General features: G+C 45.5%; 1 non-coding gene across 1 annotated transcript; it reads left to right on the top strand.

Annotated features, from left to right (window-relative positions):
- The first annotated feature begins 3,983 nt into the window (after positions 1-3,983).
- On the top strand, positions 3,984-4,087 carry LOC111558159. Its single transcript, XR_002738752.2, has one exon. It is a non-coding gene; the product is annotated as a small nucleolar RNA U13 (small nucleolar RNA).
- The last annotated feature ends 1,606 nt before the right edge of the window (positions 4,088-5,693 follow it).

The raw sequence follows: 5,693 nt of genomic DNA, 5'->3' as shown, positions 1-5,693 counted from the left end.
GTGTATAACAACCTTCACTCTTCTAAACTTCCCTCCCTCTACCATCACCTTGCCCTGAAGTCATCACCTATTAGTTGTGTTGTACATTTCATGCTGAACTTTTCCCTACATATACTCACATATACCTTTTGAAAACATAGATGGAACTGTAGTCTACCTTTTTGTCTATAACTTGTGAGGTTGTTTTTAACTTAAGAGAATACTGATCATTTTAGCTTTCCAGGCTAGTGCATTTAAATTTACCTTAGTCTTTATTTTGTTAAGTTTATTTATTTATTCTGAGAGAGACAGAGTACAAGCAAGAGAGGAGCAGAGAAAAGAGATGCAGAGAGAGAACCCCCAGCAGGTTCCACACTGTCAGCACAGAGCCTGACACGGGGGTCAAAATCATGAACCGCGAGATCATGACCTGAGCTGAAATCAAGAGTCAGACATTTAATTGATTGAGCCACCCCGGTGCCCCTCATTTGGTTTTTAATAATAGCCAACTTAATGGATAAAGAGTGTGTAAGTCTCATCCTCTTAAGGCTCTTGTCATTATTGGCCAAGGAAATAGTTATGGGTGCCCGGAACATAGTAGCTACTCCATGAATGCTGGTACCTTTCATTATGTAAAGCTCTGACTCAAGCGACTGTCACTGGGAGGGAAGGACACTGAAGGCCAGTCATGGGCTCAAGAGTCAAAGACTCCATTTGGCACCCAAAGATGGATTCCAAAGGGTCAAAACACTTGCTCAGTCATCTGTCCCTTCTCCTCTTTTCCAGGTAACTCACATATCACACACTTGTCTCCATTTGTGGCCTTGGTCTCCTCTCTCCCCTTGAGGAGAAGTGACTACTTCAAATGCAGAGACAGGAGGGACCTAGGAATCAAGGGTTCCCCGGCCAGAACTCTCCGAGACAAGTTGCTGCCTCAAGCTCGGGGCTCAACTTTCCACGAGGAAGCAAAGGGTCTCTCCCAAGACCAGTTTGTGAAGCCCACTTTCAGAAGCTGGGGAGTTCAGGTCATAGTCGCTCCGCTTTGCCTGGTGCCCTAAAGCTTGTCAAAGAACCGCAGAGGTGCTCTCTTTTGGCATTCTCCCCTCCAGTTGAGCTGACCCTATGGGGAACGCTCACTGTTTCCAGAAGCTCTCCAACAAAGGGGCCACCCCGTGCGGTGGTTAGATAAGCCTAGGTTCCCATCTCAGCTCTGTCCCTTGCTAGCTCTGCCAGCTGGATGAATTACCTCACCGGAGTGTATGCGAAGGTGGAAGGGTGAGGAAATTCCATGCCACGCCCTTCCTTCCCACCCACGGACCCCGAAGACTGTGAAGATGTGGCCACACTTGCCACCCTGAAACGCTGTAACAGCTGTGGTTTCATCTGGAGGGGAAAGTCCCAGGGGCAGGTTGGGATTTTCTTCACGGAATCTCTCCCTGCCAAGATCCCAACACCTGTTTAGAGCAGGTGCTACGCAAGGCAGTGTCCTCCTCTTTTAAGGACAGCACGGAGCCACTTTCTTCATCTGGTTCACCTGAAAGCATTGCCTTCCAGCTCTAGCCAGGAGCGACTTTCCTTCCTGCGACTCAGGTGGAGCATCTCCAAATGGACCAAAGTGACTGGGGCTCAGATGTTTCTAGTCATTGTCAATGGTGGCAGCAGCATTTTCAGCTGAGGAGGGATCCCAAGGACAGAAGTTAGGCAAAAGAGTACCGGCTTCAGTTGAGAGGGGAATTCGGGGGCGGGTCATGGTCAAAGAGGGTGGTGATTGGGTGAGGGGAGTGGTGTGGAGGTAGACACGGCGACAGGGTTTTGTTTCCACTTGTTTCTTTTTTTTTTTTTTAAAGTAATCTCTACCCCCAACATGGGGCTCGAACTCACCACCCGGAGGTCAAGAGTCCCGCGCCCCACCCACGGAGCCAGCCAGACACCCCTGGCTTCTTCCATGGGTATTTTTTTATATACTGCAAATGATCCTGCTTTTCCCATTGTGGAATTCATATCATTTCCTCTGACACTATTTATTTAAATAAAAGAGTAATCCCTTGGGTGGAAAGGATTAAGGAAATAATTACATAGCATTCAAAGGTGTGCAGATGGCCATCAAGGCAGGGATGTTTGGAGAGAGGGATCCAACAGGCCACGTATGATTACAAACAGTGCCTTTACTTCTACACGTCTGTTTCCATCAAGGAATGAGTGCCAGCGACTGTACAGAGTGGTTCCGGCTGTGCCTTTGCTGTCAGCTGCCGACTCAGCACCCACCATCGCCATCTCCTTCCCAGGGTTCCTGTGCAGCCCAGAGAAGCCGGAGACTACATTTCCCAGAATCCCCTTCCTCGTGAGGGGGGGGGCGGTTAGAACGGCGAGAAGCCCGGATGTGGGATTTGCAAGGAGGATAAGAAGTCCTCTTTCTCTGGAGGCCGTTGCAGCCAAGTGCGTAGGGTGACGGGAGGTTTGCATCAGCTTTCCGCAGAATTTCAGGAATGACTCACTCTGGTGCTGCAGACTGAAGGAGGGAGGAGGGGCTTCCCAAGATTTTCTTTGGAATTGCAGGGTGGCTCCGTGGGTTAAGTGTCCGACTGTTGACTTGGGCTCAGGTCACGGCCCCAGGATTGTGGCATGGAGCCCTGCCACCGGCTCAGCGGGGAGCATGGAGCCTGCTTAACATTCTCGCTCTCTCCCTCTGCCCTCTCCCCTACTCGTGCACTCTCTCTCTCTCTCTCAAATAAAAATAAAATTAAATAAGATTAAAAAATTGTGAAACCTTCCCTGCAAACTCTTGAATAATCACTTCCATGCTAAAATGACATTATAGGAACTCTGGAAATCAGCCACAGATCTACAGCAACCAAGCAAACGCCCAACCAAGGAAAAGTCGCGATCGGTTGGTGGGACAGTTGGTCTTTTTACTGGTCCTTCCTTTGCCCCTCCCTGGCACAACATGGCACAGTTTGGGGGAAGCGGTGGCCGAATTACCCACTCCCTCCCTGTGGCAGCTGACCTGGAGCTCACGTGGCCAAAAGCACCACAGCCTGGATCTCAGGCAGGAGGCAGTCGTCATGGCTCAGGAAAATTCAAGGGGACTATAGACCTGCGGACTCTTGAGGCAAGTGATTACTGATTGGGGAACATAACAGAGCATCTAAAGCCCGAGAAGAAACAGGGGTTAAACTCAGGAAAATGAAGGCACTTAAAAGCAGCCACGAATAATGGAGCAGTACACAGGCCCAGGGGAAACCTATGTCTAGAAAAGGCCCAAGAAGAACCTAAACCTTCATGAAGCTCATCCCAAGGTTCAGAAGATGCCCTGCTAGTTGGTGAAGGTCTTAACCTCCAGTCTGCAAAGACTGGGAGACGTGGTTGATTTTTTTAATGCCCCATTTTAAACAACAGATCCCAAAGCATACAAAGAAACAGGAAAACATGGCCCATGCAAAGGAACAGAATATTTTCCCTGAGAATACACAGGCATTGGACTTACAGGCCAAACCTTAAAATAACTATCTCGGGGTGCCTGGGTGGCTCAGTCGGTTCAGCGTTTGACTTCGGCTCAGGTTATGATCTCACAGTTAGTGGGTTCGAGCCCTGCATCAGGCTCTGTGCTGACCACTCAGAGCCTGGAGCCTGTTTCATATTCTGTGTCTCCCTCTCTCTCTCTGACCCACCCCTGTTCATGCTCTGTCTCTCTCTGTCTCAAAAATCAATAAACGTTAAAAAAAATATTAAAAAAAAAATAACTATCTCAGGGGGTACCTGGGGGGCTCAGTTGGTTAAGCGTCCGACTTTGGCAGGGGTCACGATCTCACGGTTTGTGAGTTCGAGCTCCACGTGGGGCTCCGTGCGGACAGCTCAGAGCCTGGAACCTGCTTCGGATTCGGTGTCTCCCTCTCTCTCTGCTGCTCCTCCACTCGTGCTCTGTCTCTTTCTCTCTTTCTCTCAAAAATAAGTAAACATTAAAAAAAAATAAAAAATAAAAATAAAAATAAATAACTATCTTAAACATCCCTTTGTAGCTCATAAGCATGATGATTGGGTGTTTATGCTGTCGTGTGATGTGGGTCTCCCTCAAACTTTGTTACAACCTTGGTGCATTACCCATCTGACATGAAAAAAAAAACACACCAATCTTAAATATGCTCTAACAGCTAAAAGAAAACACAGAGAACGAAAAGAAACCAGCAAAACAATATATGTACCAAATTAACATATCAACATATCAATCGACATTATTTTAAAAGAACCAAAAGGAAATTCTGAGGCTGAAAAATAGAAGAACTGAACTGAAAAATTCACTAGAGTGGGTGAGAGCAGATTCGAACGAACAATCAGCAAACTGGAAGAGGAGTCCTTTGAAATTATTAAGTCTGAGGAGCAAAACAAACGAAGGAAAGTAATAAGAGACAAAGGGACCTATGAGGGCCATTAAACAGGCTAAGCTGTGCATCAAGGCAGTCCCAGAAGGAGAAGGGGGTGAGAAAGGAATAGAGATTTGAAGAAATAATGGCCCAGAGTCCCAAATTTTAGGAAATACACAACTGTACCCATCCAACAACCGTCAAGTTTGTTCAAAGAAAAATATGCATGCCCATTTATCCAAAAATCTGACTTCTGAGAAATTTTTTCCTTAAGGAAATACTGTAATCTTGAACCCGGGTGGACAGTTAGCTGCAAGGACTTCTCAGAGCCATTTTATAATTATAAATAGTTGGGAACAGCCTACATGTTCAAGAATAGAGGTTTGGGTAAATAAAATATATCGTACGATGGGACGTGGTGCAGTCATTACAGAAGGTTAACAACGATGTCTGTCTGGAACTGAACATGAAGAGAAAAGAGGGTTTATAAAATGCCATGTGCAATCTTATTTTTGTACTGTAAGTATGTACGTCTGTACGTGAAACATGATTTGGAAAGATAGCCACGAAAGAATGAAGAGTAGGTTTTTTTCTGAATGCATCAGGTGGAGGATGTGTTTTTGGTTTCTTCTTTTTGCTTCTATTAAGAATAAAAAACTGTGAGCATAGCTAGTATCTTGAAGATAAGAAATAACCAGCGTGGGCATAAATGTGACGAAAAGGAAACCCTCGTACACCGTTGGTGGGGATGTAAATTGGTGCAGCCATTGTGGGAAACAGTGTGGAGATTCCACAAAAAATCAAACATAGAAATACCTTATCATCCAGTAATTCCACTGCTGGGTATTTGCCCAAAGAAAAACACTAATTCAAAAAGATACATGCATCCCTATGTTACTGCAGCATTATTTATAATAACCAAGATATAGAAGCAACCCAAGTGTCCATTGGTAGATGGATGGATAAAGAAGATATGGTGTGTGTGTGTGTGTGTGTGTGTGTGTGTGTGTAATGGAATATTACTCAGCCACCAAAAAGAATGCCATTTGTAACAGCCTGGATGGATCTAGACGGCATTACGCTAAGTGAAAGAAGTCAGACAGAGAAAGACAAATACCACATGATTTTCCTTATATGTGGACTCTAAAAAACAAAACAAATGGACAAACAGAAAAACCCAACCAGACTCTTCAATACAGAGAACAAACTGGTGGTTTCCTGAGGGGAGGTGGTGGGATGGGTGAAACAGATAAAGGGGATTAAGAGGTACAAACTTCCAGTTATAAAATAAATAAGTCACTAACATGAAAAGTACAACGTAGGGAATCTAGTCAGTAACACCGTAGTAATGTTGTG

The sequence above is a fragment of the Felis catus genome, chromosome E2, assembly GCF_018350175.1.
Source record: "Felis catus isolate Fca126 chromosome E2, F.catus_Fca126_mat1.0, whole genome shotgun sequence".
Lineage (NCBI taxonomy): Eukaryota > Metazoa > Chordata > Mammalia > Carnivora > Felidae > Felis > Felis catus.
The sequence above is the reverse complement of the archived record's forward strand: the minus strand, read 5'-3'. Positions and strand labels throughout refer to the sequence as shown.